This window comes from Herpailurus yagouaroundi, unplaced genomic scaffold (genome assembly GCF_014898765.1).
Source record: "Herpailurus yagouaroundi ecotype Mexico unplaced genomic scaffold, PumYag 203, whole genome shotgun sequence".
In the NCBI taxonomy this organism is placed as follows: domain Eukaryota; kingdom Metazoa; phylum Chordata; class Mammalia; order Carnivora; family Felidae; genus Herpailurus; species Herpailurus yagouaroundi.
Window position 1 is genome coordinate 21161992 of NW_024412434.1, and position 24257 is coordinate 21186248.

Consider the following 24257-nt stretch of genomic DNA (forward strand, 5'->3'; position numbering starts at 1 on the left):
GCGGTCAATAGGGAGTCAGTAGCTGGTCTTAACCGCTTCAAAAGGAAGGTACAATCTACCCTTTTTGCATGTGCATTCGCGCAATGAAGCTAATTCACGTATTTTCCATCTTGTGAATATTTTCTCTGATTAAAAAAAATTGTGGTTTCTGTTAAAAATGTAAACAGAGGAAATTATAAAGGAAAAAATTAAAATGACTTCAGGTTGCAACACCCAGAGGTATGAAGATTTTAATGATATTGGCAAATGACTTCTCTGAAAAGTTTTTCCAATTATATTTCCATTGATTACTGGAATATGAGTGCTTATCTTAGTTTATCAATACCAGCATTAATCTTTAAATTAAAAAAATGCCATTTTATAAATGAGAATTGGCAGGTAAATTATTGTTTTAAATTAATTATTATTAATTATTATTATTATTATTTGATAATTATTATTAATTATCAAAAAATTATGTTTTTCAGTTGTGAATGGTTTGTTTACACTTTTGACTTTTTAATTCATTTATCTGTTCTTATTTATTTGTAAGGCCGCTTTATACATTTGGTACATTAACAATTATATATCACTGTTACTGAAAATATTCCACCTTATTCTTTGCCTTGTACTTTTTTTTTATGGTTCTGTTCTTTTCCAAAGGGTTACTGAAGTAAAATGAATGTACAGTAAGCTGCACATATTTAAAGTATATATCACCACAGTCAAGATCATGGACATATCCATCATTCCTAGCAGTTTCCTTGTGCCCCTCACAATTCCTCTCTCAATTCCCTCTCCCTGTCCCCAGTAACATCTGCTCTGTTCTCTATCACGATATCTCAGTTTACACTGTCTAGAATTTTCTATAAATGGATTCATACAATATGTCTTTTTTCATACAGCTTCTTGGGCTCAACGTAATTATTTGAAATTCATCTATGCTGTTGCATGTATCAATATTTCATTTCCTTTTATTGCTGAGTAGTATTTCACTGTATGATCGGTTATACCACAATTTACTTGTTTTTTCACCCATGGATGGACCTGTGGGTTGTTTCATGTATTACACGTATTACAAATATCTACAAAAGCTGCTGTGAACACGTCTGTTCAAGTCTTTGTGTGAACGTATGCTTTCATTTCTCTTAAGTAAATACCTTGGTACAGAATGACTGGGTCACATGGTGGGTGTGGGTGTAACTTTTTAAGAAACTGCCAACCTTTTCCAAAGTGATTGCAACATTTTACATTGCCATCAGCAATGTAGGAGGGTTCCGGTTGTTCCATATCACCAGCAGCACTTGGTATGGGCAACCTTTTAAATTTTAGCAATTCTAGTGGATGTGTGGTGATATTTCATTGGGATTTAATTTGACTTTTCCTAGTAAGTAAGGATACTGAACACCTTTTCATGTGTTTGTTGCCATTCTTTTATCTTCCTTGGTGAAATGTCAGTTACGATTATTTGTGGATTTTTTTTGTTTGTTCTATTATTGAATTTTGAGAGTCCTTATATGTTTTAGATAAAATCCCTTTGTCATATGTGTTTTGAAAATATTTTCTCTCCAGCCTGTGGCTTGCTTTTTATTTTGTAACATGTTTTTTTGAAGAGTATAACTTTTAAATTTTGGTGAAATCAAATTGATTGACTTCTTTTTTAATAATCTGTGCATTTTGTGTCCTACTTTAGAAACCTTATACAAACCCATGGTGACTACTATTTTCATCTTTGTTAAGTGGATTTTGAGTTAATTTTCATATATAGTTTAAAGTAAGGGTCAAGTTTTATTTCTTTTTCCACTTGGATATCCAGTATTTCTGGTACCATTTGTTGAAATGGTTTCCTTTTACCCACTGAAAAAGATTTCTTTTTTACCAGCATATTAGGGCCCTAAGGCTGCCATTAACAAATTACCACAAAATGGTGGCTTAAAACAACACATTTTTTTCCTTACAGTTCTAGAAGTTAGAAGTTCAAAATCAAGGTGTTGACAGTGCTGTGCTCTCTCTGGAGACTCCAGGGGTGGATCCTTCATTCCTCTTCCTGGCCTCTTCTGGTTGCTGGAAACCCTTAGAGTTCCTTGGCTTGTGGTGGTCAATTTCTTTATCCATATTCACATGGCTGTCTTTCGTGTGTGTGTGTGTGTGTGTGTGTGTGTGTGTGTGTGTGTGTGTGTGTTTTCTCTTCTTATAAGGACACCAGTCATATTGGAGGAGCCACCTTATTCTATATGAACTCATCTTAACATAACTAATTGTGTCTTCAAAGGCCCTATTTCCAAATAAGGTTACTTTCTGAGGTTTTTGCTAGACTTGACTTTAACTCAGTACCAAATTACTTTGGTATTTTTGCTGAAAATCCATTGACCATTTTTGTGATTGCACTATACTTTAAAACCCTTGCTCATCTTGAGATCAGTTTAAACATTAACCTCTGTTTTATTCCAGTTTGTTAAATCATTGAACCTTAAAATCTGGAGTAAATTTTCAAATATGGTAGTTGATTGCACTGTAAGCTTCCACCCCCCCCCCCATAACCAGTTTCCTTCCTTCCCCTCTTAGTATTTATTTTGTGTTTTAAATTCTAAAGATACATACATAATGTCATGTAAATGCATATATATGATCACATATACTTAAAATAGCCATTTTCCACTTGTGAGATAATTCATCTCATACCCTCTTTGATGCTTCCTCTAAGTTTTTGTAAACATATATATGGGGCCACTTTGCTCTATTACATTTTTGAGATTTGGGCTAGGCTAATCGTAATGTTACAATTTGCTTTACTGATTATTAAGGAAGGTCTCTCATCACTTTAATTATTCCTGCTTATTCTTCATGATAAACTTCAAAATAATTTGTTCAAAAAGTTTGAAGTCCATTGCAGTTTCTAGTGGCCTAGCATTGTACCAAAACATAATTTTGAGGCGAACTGTCACTTTTTCAATTTTGGTCATGTCATGGAGAAATATGCCTTCTTTTACCTAAGTCTTTGCTATCTTTCATTAAAGCTTTATAGTTTTCCTCATGTGGGTTTCTAGTACATGTTCTTATTAGCATCATTCCTAGATATTTTCCACTTACTGCTTCTTATGATTTGTAGAGCCTTTATTTTTCTTGTTTTATTTTCCTAACCAGTTCCTGCTGATATATAGGCACATAAATACTTTTGGTAAATTTATATTCAATATGGTTGCTTACGAAAACTACTTGTATTAATTCGGTAATTTAAAAAATTACTTTTATCCCCTTTTGGCATCCAGAATTTAAACCTCGTAGGTTTGTTTTTTTTATTTTTCCCTTTTGGCTCATTCGATGATTGTTTCCTGATGGCTGGACTGAGCTCCTTTTCAGATCTGCAATTTGAGGACAGGTTTGTGTCTTCCGCTCATAACTAGATTCCTATTGTCGGGGGAGTGTTATTCTGCTAGTCTGATTGTCTCCTGCCTTTGTGCTTTGCTCCCTGAAATTTTCAACATGGTGGTGCATTGAAATGTACAACTTCCTGTAAGCGATACTACCTGGGCTCTTGTGTCCTCACCTGCATCTCCTTTTGGACATCCTACTTTGATGCAGTGTCCCAATACCAGTTTCGATGCCTGATTTGTTTTGCTGAGGATAGCTCTGGCCAGTCATGTGGAAGAGATCTGGTACAAGTACAATTATGCCTACTTTAGGAAGTAGCAGTTAGGCAATAGAGAAGACTGCTCAGCTTTCAGCTTATCTCAGAATTATAAATAGAGGAAGCAGACAATGGGAGAAGCAGGAAGAGTCGTCCTCCCAACTTTAGGAGGACGGCTTGGTTCGTTTGCTAACATTTTCATACTCTCTGCAGATAATGGAAATATTTCCTAGATTTTAGCAACAAATCGATGGCCACTTCTAATTTTGAAATGGTCGTAAGCTCTTTTTTTCTTTTCCTATACATAGGTTTCTCAGTGGAAAGCCAGTGAAGCTTGCTTCTTGGGCTCCAAGCCAGATGCCATTTTTTAAAAATTGTTTAATGTTATTTATTTTTCAGAGAGAGAGAGAGAGAGAGAGAGAGAGGGAGGGGCAGAGAGAGAGGGAGACACAGACCCCAACGTGGGGCTCAAACCCACAAACCGTGAGATCATGACCTGAGCCAAAGTCGGACGCTCAACCCACTGAGCCACCCAGGTGCCCCCAGCTGCCATTCTTAATAGAAAGTTAAGAAGTTTGGAGGCAAATGAAGTGAGTCTTTGGAAACTAGTGTTCTATAGATTGGGATCCTCCATCGAGAGGCCTTCATAGAAAAAGGAAAGTTTCTTAAACATTTGTACAAGCCCTTCCTCACCCACCTGCCCTTCCCCCTTGAAACTTAGCCTCTACCATTCTTATAAAATGTATTTGGCACTGTGGAAAAATACAGTTCACAAGGCATTTATTTTATAGCATGTATCAGACAAATAAGGTGACAAGAGCCCTCATATCCTAAAAAAAAGGTGCTTACTAAAACTACTTGTATTAATTCTGTAATTTTAAAAATTACTTTTATCCCCTTTTGGCATCCAGAATTTAAACTCTGTTTTTTGTTTGTTTGTTTGTTTGTTTGTTTGTTTTGTTTTGTTTTCCTTTTGGCCCCTTTGATGATATTTATAGGAAAACAGGGGCCTGAAACTGGTCCTTCTACCCTAGCCAGATCCCACTTCAAGCCTGTATATGAGAAAGCAGGATTCAGATGGTAAAGGAGTCAGCATTTCTTTGAAGAGAGTTGTCAGGTTGTCCAGTGTTTTCCCTCCTGACAGGGATGTCCTTCTTCCACCCCAGACCAAGTGAAGGGCATTTCCAAAGAGTCATTTGTAGAGGGTGGGGTTATCTTCTGGGAGAAGAAGCTGACATATCATCCTCATTAAATGCATTCTGAACTGGAAAGACCTGTAGGTGTACCCCAGGTCGTGTATGATGAGTTTCTGGAAGAAACTGACTTTGGTTCCCTGGAGTCAAGGTAGCAGAAAGGTACCATGTTGTTGCATGGATGTTCCTGGAAGAAGGTCTAATGGTGAAATTATGATGAGAGCTCAAAGAAGGGCTGACTGGTGGAAAGTGGTTTCACCAGCACTTAGGGGCAGAAACACTAATCTTTTCTTGAGTCATTGTGTGCTACAGAAGTCAACAGAGGAGCCTCATCATGAGGGGTTAATGAGAAATTGCATTACCTGAGCAGGGAAACTGTAAGCTGGAGGTGCCTGAAATGGGCCCTCTCAAATGGACCCACAGAAGCATCTGGTGAGAGAGGGAGAAAAAGAAAGAGCTGCCCCACTGAGGACACATAGCTAAATTACATTACCAGTCGAGTAAGATTTGGCTTACTTAATCCAGCTCCCCGCCCTACCTCCCATCCCATCCTTGGTCCTGTGTGCGTTGAGGGAACAAAGAACAATGAGCAGCGTGATAAGGAAAAGACCACCATTCTCTCTCACCTTCTGCAGGTCAGGGATGTTCATGTGTTTATTCTGAGCTGGGAAGAAGCTTTTTTTTTTTAAGAGACAGAGAGAGAGTGTGTGTGTGAGTGTGTGACTTGAGAAGGAGCAAAGGGAGAGGGACAGAGAGAATCTTAAGCAGGCTCTGCAGGGTATAGCTCGACCCCAACTTGGGGCTTGTCTCACAACCATGAGATCATGACCTAAGCCAAAATCAAGAGTCAGATGCTTAACAGACTGAGCCACTCAGGCGCCCTATGAAAGAAGCTTTAAATTGAATGAGAGATTCAAGTGCTTAATGAGGTTCTTTGGACACCAGAAAGAATGCGCAAAGCTTCAGATCTGTTCTGGGAAACAGATTCCCAGATCTGTTCTGGGAAACAGAAATTTTTCCCAGGGCTGGGAAAGAGAAATTAGAATTTTTTAAAGGTGGTAGTTTAAAAAATTATTTTCCCATTTTGCATCCTATAAATTCAGTCCATTCTCAATGTTGATTATACTTGTACAAAAATCTATATGAAAAGGTAAAGTTGTGTTGAAATTCCTTGCCTAATAGCTGAAAAAATATTGGGGTTGAACCTGGTTTCTTAAGTTCTTAGAAGAGATGCCCACTATTTATCTTCAATGTTCCTTGCTGTCATGTTTTGCAGGAATGATTAATAATAATGCCAACCCAGTTTCTCAGTCTTCAGTAGTAATAATGTTGACCAGAGCATAGGCAAAGACAATGAAAAAATTTTAACATGAGCTGAATCTCTGCTCTAATAAGAGAAAATATACCTGTGTCTTTTAGAGATGAGCGTATCTTTTCCTGGCCCATAAATGTTGTCAAAGGAATCTATTTGACTTAGAGCTCTTCAGATTTATATTTGGTTTTAATAAAAATTATGGATAGTAAGAGATTAATAAGGTAAGAACCTATGAGTCAACACTGATATAAATAAAGGAATAAACAAGTAAGTGAGGAAGCAGGGAATGGGTTTTCCTTATAGTAGGATGTTAACTAATAAATGTAAAATAAGTTAAGGAATTAGAAAAACGCCATCTGCCAGCCAGGATAGTGTTCATTGGTTTTAGCATTGTGGATCAAAGTTTGAGTAATGAAGGGATATTCATGTAGTCTCAGACTGTACTTTTTGTTACAAACAGTAAAATAGTAACATTAGAGTTACCTGGCAGGCATCGTATTAACCAATGATCAAAGCTAACATTGCCAGAAATGGTACTGGTCAACAGTAGGTCCGCCTGATATCATGCCCTGACAACTCAGCATCGCTTATGGAATGTTCTTGCCAGATGGTGTAACTTGAATCTCATTTTGAGGAAACAGTGGACAAACTCAAACTGAGGAATATTCTCTAAAATAACTAGCCTTTATTCCTCAAAAATATCAGTGTCATAAAATACAACAACAACAACAAAAAGAATCAGAAACTGTTATAGATTATAGAGACTAAAGAGACATGACAACTGAATTCAGCACATGATCTGGGATCTTCTTTTGGTATAAAGGACGTTATTGGAACAATAGACAAAAGGGAAACCTCAAGATCTGTGGAGTAGATGATCATGTCGCTTCAATGTTCATTGCTCCATTTTGATGATTTCCTGTGGTTATGTAAGAAAACTCCTTGTTTCTTGAAGACACACTGGAGTATTTAGGGATGCATTTTTCTTTAAGTCAGTCTGAAAAAAATATGAAAGAGAAGGCTAAAGCAAATTGAACAAAATGCTAACATCTGAGGAATCTAGAAGAGTTTCTGATCATTCTTTTTTCCTATTCTTGACGCTTTTGTGTAAATCTGAAGTTTTGTCAAAATAAAATATAAAAGAAATAAAAATTAAAAATTACAGGGTATGATACTGATGTGTCATTTTTTTATTATATGTTTTAATAGTCATAATAATAAGCATGTATATATCACTTACTCTTTGCCAGTCACCATTCTAAGTGCCCCCCCCCACCACACACACACAGTCACTTGATCTTTATCCTATGAACTAGGTGGTATTATTATTCCCATTTCACCAGGAAATTGAGGGACAGTGAGGTTAAATAATCTGCCTATAGTTACATGCCAGTAAATGGTGGAACTGGGGTATGAACTCCCAGGAATATGGATCCAGAGTCCACATAAGAACTCAGTGAATCATATTTCAAAGCTCATTAATACCACCTGGAAGCTCTTTTTGGAAGTTCTATTTGGAGTCTGTATTAGTTATGTAGATAACTAATCCATGTAACACATTACCCCAGAATTGAATGGCTTAAAACACCAGACACTTAATATCTCTCAGTATCTGTTGGTTAGAAGGTCTGGGAGAAGCTCACCTGGATGCCTGTGGTTCAGGATCTCTCAAGAGACTAGCTGTTGACTGGGGCTGTGCTCTCATCTGAAGGCTCGACTGGGGGGATGTTTGCTTTCAAGCTCCCTCACTTGGTTTTGGCAGGCCTGGATCCCTCACCACATGGCTTCAACAGATTTTCCTTGTGACATGACAGTTGGATTTCCCCAGAGTAAGGAAAGAGAGAAAGAAAGACAGAGAGAGAGAGAGACAGAGAGAGAGAGAGAGAGAGAGAGAGAGAGAGAGAGAGAGAGAGAGAGAGAAGATGCTTAAGATAGAAGCCACAATCTTAGAATTGAATCTCAGTTGTGATGTGCCATCACTTCCTCTGGATCCTATTTATTAGAAATAAATCAGTAAGTCCACCCCACTCTTACAGAGAGGGAATTATCCTAGGGAGTAAATACCAAGAGCTGAGAATCATTCAGGGCCATCTTAGATGCTGCCCACCACAGAGTTTACATATGAGTTGTGTACTTGTTGTTTTTGTTGTTGTTGTTTGTTCTCGTTGGGCATTATGATCTCTTGAAAGAGGCCAGTTTTTAAACATAGCCAGAAATCATGTGGCAGGGGTGTAGAATGGTACCTTTCTAAAAGACAGTCTTGTTTCTACCTGGCAATGAATACAAATTGGACCCCTATTACCTTTTTCAGTAATTACTCCATTAGCTCTCCAGGTACTGGACATTACTCCCAGATACCAGCAAGTGACCGGCTGTGACTTTTGGGCCTTCCCCAAAGAGTGCTCATTCCTGTTCTGCTCACTGTGTCCATGTCTTCATCAACATGTCTTTTGCTGGATTAGTGGACTCCCCAAGGCTAGAGAATGTGCCATTTTTGCTAAATCTGTTACTTCCCACCTAGTACATGCCTGAGCCAGGGGCTGAGTTAAAAGAGCACTGGCTAATTCTCTAGGAGAGCTCGCTTGATTTTTGGCCATGGCCGAGGGTCTGACATATGGCCAAGTCGTTTGTACACTTAGTTGATTCTGTAAGACAGGCTTTTATACCTGTGCAGTTGTAATAGACCAAACAGATTTTGGACTTGATAACTTCCCAGGATTACAACCTTAATCTTTTCCCCTTAATTGGAAAATCCTTTGGCGGGGCAACACCTTTGTGAAAGTGGTGTAGGCAACAGTTTATGAACTAAGACACCATTTTCACCCAGGTTTTTCTCTTGTCATTCCATGTGGACACATTTCCTCTCTCTTTGCTGCCTAATTCTCACTGTTGGACTTCTTCTTTTGGAGGAGGCATAATGTTTTGGAGGAGAGGGTATAAAACAGAAAAATAGAAATAAAATAGCCATCTCATTTGATTCCATCACCCACTAATTAACCAAGTTAACATGTTGTTCTTCCTTTCAGTCCTCTTTGATGTATATATACTGTTTAAAAAGATGAAACTAGAATCCTATTATACAACGTCTTATTTTTTTCCTCTATTTCATGAACAGTAAACAAGGCTGCTTAGCATTTCACTGTGAGCATCTAGTTAGACACATTGCTCTTTGTGGATGTTCAGTGTGTTTCCAAGTTTTTTTCCCTTAAAAGTAATGCTATCACAATTTCCTTAGGCTGAATCATTGTAAATCTTTCTGATTATTTGCTTCAGATGATTTCCTGTAAGTGAAATGATGGGATCAGAGGAAGAAGTGAGAATTGGCATGGATTCTGAAAGCCGCTGGGAATTTCTGGAAGGGGAATTAGCTGCAGAAAGTGGACAGGAGGTCAGGGGCCATACTGGGGAGACCATGGGCAGTGCAGTCGGTGGTTCAACAGATGGCCCCCTAGCCTGCAGTCCCAGCTACATGTTATTCAGACACTAAGTCTTTGATCTTAGCAAAGTTACTTTCACTTCCGAACCTGTTTCATGATCTGTAAAATGGGATTAACGATGTTATATAAAATGGACCAAAGGTACAGGGGCTTTTACCAAAATCACCCCTTAGAAAAGAAAGCATATCTGGGGTGCCTGGGTGTCTCAGTCGGTTGGGCGTCCGAATTCAGCTCAGGTTATGATCTCCCGGTTTATGAGTTTGAGTTCAGCATCGGGCTCTGTGCTGACAGCTCAGAGCCTAGAGCCTGCTGCAGATTCTGTGTCTCCCTCCCTCTCTCTGCCCTTCCCCTGCTCACGCTCTGTCCCTCTCTCTCTCAAAAATAAATAAACATTAAAAAAAAGAAAAAGAAAAGAAAGCATATCCACATATTGTAATCCTTACAGAGTGTCTCACATTTTGGGATACTGTCTTGTTTACTTTAACTGAAAAAAGCATGGTGTTGTCTGAAGAAAATACATTGGCCTGACATGAGTTCAATCAGTGCTGGTTTAGGATGCTTACAGAACCTTCATGACAGAATCAAGAACCAGAAAGGAGGCAAGTGAATTGAACACAGATTTAGCAATCGTTTCTGGGAAAATGACCTCCTGAATGCAAATATTGGATCCATTGTAAGCAAACCTTCTGAGGATTCCTGTAAAAGGCACGGAGGTGAATGACTACATTGCAGAGCTCATGAATAGACACCTATGGTTTGAATAACTGGAACAACTCTCCTAATGTTATATTAATGGGTATTCGTGGCTTGGGATAAAATTTCCAGTGACAGTGTGCTACATCTCATACAACTGAGATGGAAATGAAAGTGACCAGTCGGGAGAAAGATGAACTGAAGGACTCCAAGTGTGGCTGTAGAGAAAAAGAACACGTTGGTGAATAAATTATGTAATGATTCGTAAGACCAGAAAAAAGCAATATTTCTACAGTAATGTATAATTCAAATAGGATGTGATTTTAAATAGGTATGCGTGACTGAATTAATAAATTAAATTTTATAAGTCATATTTATTTTAGCTCCTGTCCTAAGAGTTTATGTAGTTAACTGGATAACAAGTGGTATTCAGAGGGTCTTTTCGTTGGGTAAGATGGGTCTCCTTACATCTGGGCAGTCTTAATTGGTTATCTAACTCGTAACGTTGCGTGAGAATACAAACGTGATGAGGTGCTCGGCCGTCTGCCTGGCCCATAGCGCATGCTCATTGAACACCAGCTCACGTTATGGGGGGGGGGTCAGATAGCAGATGCCAACTCTGCACGAGCACCCATAGAGGTGGTGGGGGAGGGGAGACCAGGAGGCAAACTTACTTACTTTTATCATTTGGTTTAGCATAAGGTTTCACCATGTACTGTTGCCTGTTTCCAAAAGTAATTTTTTTTTTAAACTCATGAAAATGATGTTTCGTGTGGGGACCCAAGAGAGCTTTCTGACTCCAGTGCCCAAGGTGTTGTCCCTGGGCTGATCAGCCTCCATACCTCAGCCCCCCACCCTCCTCCAGCACCACTACTCCTGACCCTATGAGCCTAAGAAAGGCTCATGACTTAACTTCCTCCTCAGGACACAACCTAAGCTCTTGTGCATCGTCTTTGACAAACTTGTCACGAAAATGAGCACAGGGGTTATCATCGTCCTCATGTTACACCTTGGGTACTAGGATGCTGAACCTTTTGTGCAAGATCCTGTAAAAGGGTATAGGAGCTAGGAAGGTCTCTGTGTACCAAAGACTGTTCTTCTGGAAAGATAGTATTTATTTAGATGTTAATAAAGTGAGGCAGAGAAATCGTTTCTTTAATCTTTTTTTTTTTTTCCTGAGAGAGAGAGACAGAGACAGAGTGTGAGCGGGAGAGAGGCAGACAGAGAGGGAGGCACAGAATCCGAAGGAGGCTCCAGGCTCTGAGCTGTCCGCACCGACTGAGCCACTCAGGCGTCCCTTGTTTCTTTAATCTTAAGGAGAAAGAACATTAGAGCCACTGAGGGGTTCCAGAAAATGACTCATAATTGTTCTTATTGGTCAAATGAGGCATGAATATTAAAGGAACATTATATTACAGTGAAAGAGAATCATAAGTCTGTGGTGTTTTAGCCTTAACTGCTTCACCTCAAAAATGGAGGCATAATATCTCCTTGCAGGGTCATTGTAGGATTAGAGATTATATATGTAAAGTGCTCAGTTCAACGTCAGGTTGTTTATTTGTTTTGTTTTATAGCAAAAATAGCCTAGGCTAAATAAACCACAGTAACAGTTTACTTTCCCTTTTAACGGTTTATAACTGCAAATATTTACACCTCATATAGTATGTCTACCCATACTTCTCACTTTATGCGTGTGTGGAATTTTGTCAGTGTTTGTGTGTCGCAGGAATGGAGGTGAAGTTCAGAGATGGTCATTTTTTTATTTGAGATTTTACTTGAGATTGATGTTTGATGCTACTTTTGTCACTGACCTGATTATACTTAGATTGCTGTCTCAGTACCAACTTTTCCCTTGCCCCCGTTAAAAAAAAAACTGTGGTAAAGTGCTCAAAACATGAAATTTACCATCATAACCATTTTTAAGTAATTAGTTCAGTCACATTAATTACATTCACACTGCTGTGCAACCATCACCACCATCCATCTTGTAGGGAAGGAGAATTTTTCCCTTCTTCCATTCTAGGTTCTTTGGCTAGTCTAATAATCAAATTGACATAAGACAGATTAACAGTAGAAAAATACGTTTCTACGTATTCAGTAAAAATACGAGAGCCAAAGGGCAGATAGGTGATTGAGGCTCATATAACACTCTGAGCCAAGGAAACAGATAGGGGTCTGGGGATATAAAGAGGAGGAAGGCCATTCACAGGAAGCCAGAGGATATGTTATGCAGACACGGTTCTTAGGTAAAGCTATCTCTGCTAATAACTTTCTTCCCGGTACAGGACACCTTTCTAATGTAAATTTAGACATGTGAGGGGTAGGAAAAGAGCCTTTCCTGAATCTGCTGGGGTTTGATCGCCTTCAGCTCACAGTAATCCTCATGCCGAAGATGCACATTTCTAGGGCGACAAATTCTTCTCCCCTGCAGTCCCGTTTCAGGAAGCAGTGTCTCATTTCAAGAAGCGGTGATGCAGCAGGACTCCCAAAGTTAGGCCTATATTGTGCAAACGACCAAGTAATTAATAAGAGACGTTTCTATAGGAACAAAAGAAAAACAAAGTTTTGAGTCCCAGGAGCTGCCGGTGGAGATTTCTAGATGTCAGGCTCGAGGCATCTTTAGATGGCGTGGGGTCAGGCAGTGGCAATCTGACGGATTTTCCTGGTTTGCAGTTTGAACGTCCCTGGTGATATTTTTGGGTACACCAGTAAAGTTCATGAGTGGCCCATCCAGGAGCAGGTGTGCAGAAGATTGGCTCAAGTGAGCGATTGTGGCTTCAGATTTTCTTTGAGGTTTGTATCACGTCATCTAGCTTCAGTTTACAGGGCTTCAGGAAAAAAAAAGTAGTTTTAGTTGTCAGTGATTCCAAGTCAAAGGATTCCTAATCAAATTGGAAATGTTAGTTTGGAGATTTGTAGCTAGATGAGGAAACCAAGAGAACTGAGGATCCAGTCCAGTCTATAGGTAAACAGTAAAACCTCAAACACAATTAAGAGGACTTGAATCTAATATCCATGCGTGGGTATTGTAGTTGCTGTTGAAACATTTTTTTCTCTCTATAATCACCCTCATTCCTACCAGGGACAGCAGAATTAAAACTAATATGTTTACAAAGTAAGCCTAGTTTCTGTAAATTTGGCCGGATTATTTCTAGAATAACAGAATAGTGATTACAGCAAGAATAGTGATTGATCATATAGGCTCTTTTAAATCTGCTTTGCTGGAACTTTTCAGAAGGAATCACAAATTGAACTTTTAAAAGTCTCTTAAGGGGCGCCTGGGTGGCTTAGTTGGTTAAACGTCTGACTCTTGATTTCTGCTCAGGTCGTGATCTCACGGTTTGTGAGATGAAGTCCCGCATTGAGCTCTGTGCTGGCAGCATGGAGAGAGGTTCTCTCTCTCTCTCTCTTTCTCTCTCACTCTCTGCCCCCTCCCCTCAAAATTAACAAATGAACTTAAAAAGTCTCTCGAGTCTAGGAAGCCAAGCCAGGGAAAGTTGCAGACTTTCCCTGCAACACCTATAGATTTTGGTGAACTCCTCTTTTTCCCGAGACCCACAATATCCTGAGCTTCTTGCACCTGCCAGGAAGTCACCATTCTTACTCACCTTATTCGCCTGGTTAGGCTGATAGGAATCCTATAAGCAAGTACTAGGATTTATTTTTTCTAAGAGGCTTTATTGGCTCTAAAAAGCCCATCTTAGTTCCTTAAAGTTGTCTGGCATATCTGATTTTATGTACATTATTGTCAGATATAACATACCAGTCATATTATATCAGTGGCAGTTTAACCAATGTTTCCAGTTGTGTCTTGTTACAAGGAGAACAGATTCTTCCTGAACTTATGCAAATAAATATATTGAAATAAGATTACACACTCACTAAGAGTTTCCAAATTCTGTAGGGATCAGGTAGGGAGAAAAATTATTTCATCTCTGTTCACATAAGTACACTTTAACAAATGGCTGTCAGTCATAATTAGCTTCAGAAAAAAAGAGAAAAGTCTTCTTTACATCTGGAAAAACAAAACATTAAAGAACCAGCAATGTTTTAAACAAAAAGTCATAAAAACTATAATCATCATAGTTCATTTGGTCCCATTTAATTAATTCTTGTTGATCTTTCGTTAACAGATTTATGAATCCAGTTGTTTCATTGGCTTCATAAGTTTTTACAGAGTTCAATGGTATGATCTTAAAGTGATCAGAAACCTGTACTTGGAATTCTTTCTTTGAGTCTCACTAAAGATCAAACACTTTTGCAAAAACATCAGAGTAAAGCAATAACTAAATGCTAAAAGACTTAACAATGGCCATGATTAAAGATCTGATGAGAATTCATTATAATATGGCTGACAAGGAAATTTGGTTATTTCTATAATGTACAACATTTCAAGATAGTAACTAGAATTACAAGGGATAACATTCCAGGACATATCAGGCACTTTATACAATTTCTGGAACACTTTTATTAATAACGCTTACCCATACAATATAACCTAAGAATGTTTATCATCATTTATTTGACTTTGCTTGCCACATGATTTAACATATCAAATAAGTCCAATTATTGTATTTTTAGAAGGAGAAAGAACAAATATTTTGCAGTGTTCTAGGGACCCATCTGGCAAATCTCAAAGTTAGTTCCAGGTCAAACAGACTTCATTTAGAATTTGATTTGGGGATGTTTGTCGAATGTCAAAAGGCTTGGATACTTGGCTAAATAAGGATCACAGATGATTATGAGACAATCCTCAGTTATCTATTTAATCAAAGTGGCAATAAAATATTTCAAAGGCAAATACAAAAGGTTACATAGTCATAAGTAAAATCTAGCCCTTTTAATATTGAGAAGACTCAGTTCTTTTAAATAATCAAAGATCAGATGATGTCAACATGAAGCCCAGGAAATTACTTTGGTAAAACACAAAGGTTTTGTTTTCTAGACAGATTACTTAAGAAGTAAAGAAAAATATTTTATAATATATTATTATCAAGGGCAGACCAGTGGTACAAGGAAACTTTGTTCTTTTTGCAGGTGAAAGAAAATTATTATAGTTTTATGTAAGTACGCTACTGATTTTAAAGCTTAATTTTATAACCCTTGTAATACACTCAGTTTTAGCCAACTTGACCACACAGGGTAAGATGCTCTTTTTTACCCAACTTATTTGATTTTTTTCCTTTATTTCCGCCTTTCCCATTTTGAAATAACAAATTTTACTTTAGGACAAATGTGCTTTCTTTTCTCTTAAAAAAATACATTTCCTTATTTCATATCTTTTCTTTGTCTAGAAACATACTTCTATCCCCTTTACATATACAATTCTTTCCCTTACTATTTTTTGTTAGCTCTAATCACATATATTAATTGGAATACTTACCCCTTAGAACTGTTACACCAGCATTCTGTAGATTGGAACGTTTATGAATATATCTCATAATTTCTGGAAACACATTTCCTCATAGCTCCATCCTTTAATGTGGTGCAAGACATGCTTACGAATAGACCCAAATTTATCTTTAGTTTTCTGCAAAAAGAAGGCCCAAATCCATAAGGCTATGTTCAGTAACTAATGTTTCAGTGTCTTATTTGGAAATGATCTAGATATTCAATGAATTTTGATGGGGTTTGGGGGTGATGGTGAGGGGATTCGGAGCTGACAGCCAAGAAAGAAGTCTTGAAGATGTCTTTGGTGCAAAAAGGTGTTTTTATTAAAGCACTGGGACAGGACCCCCATGGGCAGAAAGAGCTTCACTGGGGTCATGACGGGTAACTGTTTATATATCTTCAGGTTGGGAGGGGGTTAGGGATAGAATAAATTTCTAAGGAATTTTGGAAGCAAGGTTTCCAGGACCTTGAGGGGCTAGCTGCTGTTAGGAAAATGTCATTTACTGCTGTTTAGTAAAACCTCAGTCATGAGACCCTTCACATGTACATCAGGGGCCCATAAGCTTGGGGCATGATTGCCAGCATATATCTTGGGGGAGTTGAGATAAAGGAAGTCTCCAAAAGAATTTTTATATGTTAAAGTAGACTTACAGGATCCTGAGGGGTGAGGATAATGTTAAGCCAAGATTCCCTTTTGCCCCTAGCCAAGTGTCATCATCCAGGCCACTGAGCTCCTAGAGGGAGGTCACTCTGCCGGTCTCAAGGATTTGTCTGTGGGCTGTAGGCAGTAAGGGAATTTAATGTTTCATTTGCCTTAGTTTCCCATGTTACCGTGGCAAGCACTTAAACCCCTTTCCTTTGTTCTTGGGTGGCCAGGAGTGTCCAAGGAATATCACACATATTCCACCTCCTTCATCAAATTTTCTATCACTTTATTTAACTTAGCAAAACTTTAAGGTTTCAAGTTACCAAAAAGATTTGAGAAACTATTTTAAGTACACATTTCATAAAAACATAATTTGCTAAAAAAGTTTACCTAAAAATTCTTGTCCCACTTACATCTAAATCATGTGCTTGGAACAGTTATGTTTCGATTACCCATGGAACTTCATGAGACACGAGACAAAGTCAGCCATCATCCCATTTTGCTGACGGATCCATAAGAGAGATAACATGAAGTTGATTAGCAAACCCAGGTGCTTATGTATCTGAATTATAATCAGTGTTGATAACGCTGAAGGCATACCTATTTTAATTAAACTAACAAACTTCCACCAGCTTTTATTTACCAAAGATTATCCCAGATTGTGTGGATTTGAAAAACATTTGGGTTTATATTTCTGGAAATTTTGGAATATCCAATTCTTATATAAGTACTTATTTGTTTTTAAGCCAATTATTTTTTTAAATTTTTTTTTCAACGTTTATTTATTTTTCGGACAGAGAGAGACAGAGCATGAACGGGGGAGGGGCAGAGAGAGAGGGAGACACAGAATCGGAAACAGGCTCCAGGCTCTGAGCCATCAGCCCAGAGCCTGACGCGGGGCTCGAACTCACCGCGAGATCGTGACCTGGTTGAAGTCGGACGCTTAACCGACTGCGCCACCCAGGCGCCCCTGTTTTTAAGCCAATTAAATAGAGCCCTTTTACAAATTCATTTTGGCAAACCGAGACCCCCATAGCCACTGCCTTAACATTTTAGCCATGAGTCAGACGCAATAACACAAAACTCACCAGTTTACAAGAGAATAGTCATATCCAAATTTTATCTTGGCAGTTGGAATAAGTTAAGTTTACCTGTTGAGATGGCCGAAGCCCCATTTCCAAATACTACCCTCCCTCCTTGCTTTTCCCCCTGAAGGAAATAATGTCTCCAAAGTTTGCATTTCAATATTTGTTTTTTAATGTTCTACTTATTTTTGGGAGAGAAAGAGACAGAATACAGGTGGGGGAGGAGCAGAGAGAGAGAGGGAGACACAGAGTCCAAAGCAGGCTCCAGGCTCTGAGCTGTCAGCACAGAGCTCAATGCAGGGTTCAAACACGTGAACCATGAAATCATGACCTGAGCCGAAGTCAGATGCTTAACCAACTGAGCCACCCAGGTGCCCCTCCAAAGTCTGTATTTCAAAGAATGGCTCCTTGGTCCTAGAAAAGGGGAGTTTGCAAATCTACATTAAAAAGGCACAGAGGGGCGCCTGGGTGGCGCAGTCGGTTAAGCGTCCGACTTCAGCCAGGTCACGATCTCGCGCTCCGTGAGTTCGAGCCCCGCGTCGGGCTCTGGGCTGATGGCTCAGAGCCTGGAGCCTGTTTCCGATTCTGTGTCTCCCTCTCTCTCTGCCCCTCCCCCGTTCATGCTCTGTCTCTCTCTGTCGCAAAAATAAATAAACGTTGAAAAAAAAAATTAAAAAATAAAAATAAAAAATAAAAAGGCACAGAGAAAGTATCCAAGTTTTCTCCAAGATGTTTTTATAAAGGGACTATTTTCCTTTTATCAGAGGTCTAGAGTGATTTAAATGTTAGCATTTTTCTTAGCTTCAGGACAATTCTGTTGTTAATATCCCAGTATCAACAAGCATGTTCAGATGCATATGTGAAGTTAAGGGGACTGGTGAGGATAGACGAGATTCGAATTGCCTCTAGAGTCACATTTCTGGTTTTGTAGAAATTGGTTATTTCCCGTCCCCCCCCCCAAAATTGAGTTGTAGCCCGAATGATATCCAAAGGCTGACTGGCCCATCCAACTACACTTCCTTTAATTTGCTTCTGTATCCCAGGAAGATTTCCAACAAGTATGGAAATCAAAAGATGTGTGTGTGTGTGTGTGTGTGTGTGTGTGTGTGTGTGTGTGTGTGTTCGTTCTAGAACTGTGGGATTTAATGCATTATGTCTTTTTTTTTTAAGTTTATTTATTTTTGAGAGAGACAATAAGAGCATGACAGAGGAGGGGGCAGAGAGAGCGAGGCAGAGGATCTGAAGCAGAGCCTGACACGGGGCTCAAACCCATAGACCATGAGATCAGGACCTGGGCCAAAGTCGGACACCTAACAGACTGAGCTACCCAGGCACCCCTAATGCATTATGTCTTTAAAGTATGTATAAAGTGTTTAACAGAAGTCTTCTGTTTGAATATACATTCCAACCTTGGGCCAGTTCAGCTTAGAGGGGAACCTCTGCCATGGCTTCTGTTTGCCCCTGAACATGAGCCTCCAGCTTAGAGATCTTTCCTGGTCATTTGTATGAGGGCCTGGGAGAGATTATGGCCCGCCCTCTGTTTTCTCTGTGAGAAAACAGGGTTTTTTCAAGGGGGCCGGCTGGCTTACCTGATAACTACCATATATATACTCATGGATGGGAACAATACCCCTTGATAGCCAATCTAGGTCCCTCTGAGTGGGGTTGTGCATGGCCACTAATCCTTTTAACTCCTAACTTCGGTAGGATCTTCTGAAAGTGGAAGTAAAAAGACTTTATAATTTATAAGATGTGCTGCTGTCCAGGAGGCCTGAGTTCTTTGCAGTGGGGAATCTAAGTAAGATACATCTGCCAGGGACATTGTATAAGAAGGCCTGAAGCTGTCCGAGCCTGATTATAGGGCCCTGGAAAGTTGGGAGAGTTACACGGAGCAGCAAAATGAGCCCTACCCCCTGTCTGGGGTGTTTCTGCTAAATTCACTTCCCGACTTACAACATTTACATGAGCACACTGTATACTGTGACACTGGAGATCAGGCTGGAGTGTTCCGTGTAAATCTCACAGGGAAAGGGAAGTTGAAACAGGCAGATGGGGCCAGATTTTGAGAAGAGGAGTTTATATTGGATTTTAATTTTTTGTTATAAGTCTGATTTCCGTCCTTTCATTTTGTTAAGGGAATCCCTAAGGCTGGCCATTATATTCCTTTGTGTCCACTTTTTAACTTGGTGTTTCCATAGGTACCAATAGGACAATTGTTTAGGATGGGACTGATATTTTTTTTTCTTTTAAGTATAGCCAATTCAAAGGATCCATCATCTGGCCATTGATGAGTAACATATTAATCTCAATAGCAACTCAGTCCAATAAGCCTTTTACAGCCTAGCCACAGACATAAGAGTGTCCCAAAAGAAGGTGCAAAAGACACAGTCCCTGTAGGAGCCAGAAAGTTGGCTCCCAAAGATAGTCTAAGAAAGTAAAGCCCTCCTTCTGCCTCCAGTCAGAGTTGCTAATCTGTGACCCTGGGAAGGCATTACTGGGATGGGGCTTTTCTCGTACTAATAAAACAACGAAGATTGAGATGACATAAGGCCCTTATGGACCAGGACCCCCTATGACAAGTTCCCCCGAGAGCTGGCATGGTGAACCAGAGAGAATTGTGCTTGGAACTTCATGTAGTTGAAGCCCAGGTGTACAAATATCTGCGCGGGTCCTTGCTTTCAATTCTTTTGGGTGTATATATCCTTAAGGAGAATTGCTGGAGCCTATGGTCTTTCTATTTTTAATTTTTTGAGGAGGTGAAGTATTGTTTGCAATATTGCGTGCCACTTCACCTTCCCACCGACAATGTCCCTTTTACTCTTTGCTCCCTGGCTGGCCTCTCCATGAAGGGCTTGGGAACATGAGTTGCTTTTCTCACATTATCGTACAAAGGACAGGGTCCCCTCTTGCATCCCGTCTATCACGACTTAATTTGGCATTTATTGCCTCTTTATCCTTGTTTTACTTGGTAATTTTGTTCAGAGGTCATGGGCTAGAGGCTTAGGTGTACATCCTTAAGAAGGACACGTGAACATGCAAGTTATCCTTTGTACGTCTTTATTGGACTTTTGTCATTTTTTTATTACCGTTAATATACTACCTGTACCTATGGGCTATCTATCACTGAATTTCTCCAACATCCTTAGCAAGGACATGTAATAAATATTTGCAAAAGCTAATATAGAAATGCAGCCCCTTAGAGATTTGTGGGAGTAAAATTAATCTGGGGAATGTATTTGATGTTTGGTTAGTGTCTGATTCTTAGGTGTACTAGATGTGTCTGACTACATGCTGTTATACTGGAATAAAAACGCTTGGGCAGTATAGTGAAATCTACAGATGGTCTCCTCCACCCGGTCCGCTCCCCATGACTCCGAATGATAATAAATATCACCAGTGGAGTTCCTCCCCCGTTTTCTCAGTATTCTCTGTCCCTTTCGCTTTTGAAATGGTGGCGGTTTTCTCCACATCTCTCAGGTCCCCAAACCTGAGGGGGTTTTAATTTCCTAAGATTGTGTGTTTAGCCTGTGAGGAGAGGTACAGATGCTTTAAGGAGTAAGAGAACAGATAAAGCAACAAGTTCTCCAGGCTTCTTTCTGATCGTCCCTTCTAGAGTCAGGCTCTTCTCCACCAGCATTGTCTTGGCATGTAGCAGCCCCCTCCTACCTGTGTGCTTACTAGCATTCCAAGACAAGCAGCGTGGTGTTGAAGCAAGCTTAGGGAGCCAAAGACTTTCCAACTATGGCCTTGCTTCCTACGTCAGCCAGAATCCTCCATGGGTGCTCCCGGAGTCCTCAGGAAGCCGTCTTCCCATGGAAACGGGCAGAGATGCACCTACAAGTGGCAGTAGCTCTGTGATTTTATTTTATTTTTGCAATTTCTGTTCCTCATACCACCCCTGTTTAATTCTCCATTGATTTTTTTTTTTTGAAAGGAGAAACAAATCCCCTCCAGTACTCTGTAGAAGGCGATTACGATCACTGCTGAGGAATAAAGTAATTTTAATGTAAATCATATAAACTCTGAATGTAAGTATCTGAACTGATAGGGTCCTTCAAACCATTGCAATTTTTTTTGTATTTCCACTCTTGGGAATGGAAGACTTTTTAAAAACCGAGACTTAAAAACAAACTCATAATTGCAATCTCTCTTATGCTAAGTAGGAATCTTAATTATTGTTGAATAATCAGCCTCGCCTAAATCTAAAGGTTGTCCTAAAACCGCTGACAGTAGCAAAAAGCCTAGTAGTTCTTCCGAATGACAGGTTCAGATAGTTCCAACTGAGTCGCTATGGAGTTGTTCAGTACAAAGAGCTCAGGTCAAAGGAGAGTTTTGTTTGATATATTCTTTTTTCTTTGAATGGGGACTGACTGCCTATTTTATAAATATGGTGACATGGAATTAAAGTTTATATTATCTGGCCGTTTTATTATAGGCTGCTTTTAATATAGGCTCTTTTTTAGGGCTCTTTTATCATATACTTTGAAAGCACATCTTTTGGTGGGAGATATTCTGTGCTAATTAAACCAGCAGAAATCTATGTAGACTGAATTAATAGCCAATGAAACTGGGGTAACTGCTTCTTCATTTGCAAAATGCTGAGCCATTAGGAGGATCAATCAGTAGGGGGTGGTGTAATCCACAAACACAGACATGCATCTGAATGCAGAGTTGTTCCTTTTTTTTTTTCCGTTTTGAAATGCATTAAGAGAAAAAAAGCATCCCAGTGGGGGCTTAATAAAGGACTTTTTTCTTCTTTTTTTACTTTTATTTTTATACCAGGCTTCACAGTTTGGACACCACTGTGAAGTCAACATTGTGAATATTAAGCAGGAAAGGGAATGAGGCCAAGCTGTTACCTGGTTGTAAGAATCAGATACGAACCTTTTTTCCATTGCCTGTGTGGAAGGTGTGATATGCTCAGAATGACCATTTTGATCTTGTTAAATCGGCAAATTTTGTAATAATGGTTAAGTCTTATGCAAGCACGAGGGGGGTTATAACTGGTATGGATTTATGATGGGGTTCTAATCTCCAGGGCATAAACTTGAACCTCCCTCAGGAGACCAAAGCTGTCCTGTTGCCCAGCATTAAACTAAACACGCTGGTGTTGCCCCTAACAACAGTTGCTAGGAGACCTTTGCCAGCATGTGGAGGGGAGGGAATCACTGCTGATCATGGCACTATTTATCATCATACACCAGCAGTCTTGTTTAGGGAAAGGCCTGACACACACTGACTGTGCCACATGATAGAAATATCATACACACACTGGGAACGGAAAGCATCTGGAAAAGGTCTGAGAAATCAGACATAGTCGTCGTGCGACTGATATCTCATCCTGTGTGGTTTCTGACTGTGACTGCCAACATGGCATCAGTTGTATGACAGTGTTAGATTTACTGTGTGACCATCCTGCCTCTGCTGGGGGAGGCTTGGAAGGGATGGGGAGGGGGAGTGGGCAAGAAATCATGACGATATTGTTGCTCTGTCCGTATTAGGATTGTAACTCTGGTAAAAATCAACACCTACCCTATATTATCAATGTGCAGCCCAAGTAAGGATATACTTGGAGCCTTCTCTAAATCATGACATGATTTGATTTATAGATCATCAAATATCTCATGATGTAACTCACTTTCTGAGGCACAAAGGGCCCCTATTCCAGACTAGTTCCTCGTGTGAAGGTATCACATGCATTCTAGCACAGCACCACTGTTCATGGAACCGATGAGCTCGACCCAGTCAGAGCCCGAGCGGGTGTTTCCAGGAAAGCACGCCACTCTTTGAGTTGAGCGACTGCTTGGAACATCATCTTTTTTTTTCTACTCTCTATCCCTGTGGCCAGTCTGTGCAATCACAGCTTGGGCTGGGATTCATGTGGTTGGAGTAGTTACACTGCAGACCAATAGAAACCTGCCTGACCCCACCCACCCTACTTTTATCAGCTTTAAAGGAACAATTCTCAAGGAGACTTTTTCTTTTCTTTTTTTCCAATTAAAAAGCCATTTTTAATGATAGCACATTAAGGTGGTGCATAAATTTATTAATGCCTGTAGTGTTCCACTACCAAATAGCATCCCTGCTCTCGAAGCTTCAACTCTTAAGTGATCCAGCTATGTTACCATCAACGAAAAGAAAAAAAAGCATCTCCCGGAGATTTTTCTATGAATGTGCCAGATAATTAAAATGACAGTAGCTTCAGGGTGAAATGTTGTACCTGCCTTCCTGTGTTCTCAGTGTTAGAATCGCATTTTTGAAGACATTTTTATAGGTCACCAGGAGGGAAGAGTAGAAATAAGTCAGTGAATAAAAAAACGTACATTTTGCTCAGAAAAGAAGAGGGGAAAAGCTATAGATATATAAAAGGTCCTTTGGCAAAGTGATGGGTGAGAGTATGTTAGTATTTCCCCATGGAAGAAATAAAGTGGGTGATGATCTGACTTTGGGACAGACTATCACATAGTGTTTCAAGCCTCCGGCTCTGGCTCTGTGATCAAACCTGAATTCATTTACTGTCGCTCCTTCTTGTTGCTGAACCACTTTGGGCAAGTTGTATGTATGTATGTATGTATGTAAAAAAATTTTTTTGAAGCTTATTCATTTTTGAGAGAGAGAGAGATACAGAGTGTGAGTGGGGTAGGGGCAGAGAGAGAGGGAGGCACAGAATTCCAAGCGGGCTCCAGGCTCTGAGTGGTTAGCACAGAGCCTGACACAGGGCTTGACCTCACAAATCGCGAGATCGTGACCTGAGCCCAAGTCGGACGCTTAACCGACTAAGCCACGCAGGCACCCTGGGCAAGTGTTTCAATTTAGATGAGCACTCTTTTCTCCCATAAATTTAGGATAATAGTTATGCATTACATGCATACGATATACAAACACGATTA

General features: G+C 39.7%; 1 protein-coding gene and 1 long non-coding RNA gene across 3 annotated transcripts in view; one reads left to right on the forward strand and one right to left on the reverse strand.

Annotated features, from left to right (window-relative positions):
- The window catches only part of FRMD4A (FERM domain containing 4A), a 611772-nt gene that overhangs the window by 68076 nt on the left and 519439 nt on the right, over positions 1-24257 (forward strand). The gene's annotated exons all lie outside the window — the stretch shown is intronic.
- Positions 12310-23996, reverse strand: LOC121014792 (uncharacterized). 2 transcript variants are annotated; one of them, XR_005783423.1, is made up of 3 exons: positions 22227-23996; positions 14128-14260; positions 12310-13073 (listed from the first exon to the last, which is right to left on the reverse strand). It is a non-coding gene; the product is annotated as an uncharacterized LOC121014792 (long non-coding RNA). The 2 variants fall into 2 exon arrangements; XR_005783422.1 differs by lacking the exon at positions 22227-23996 and having other exon boundaries at positions 14128-14336.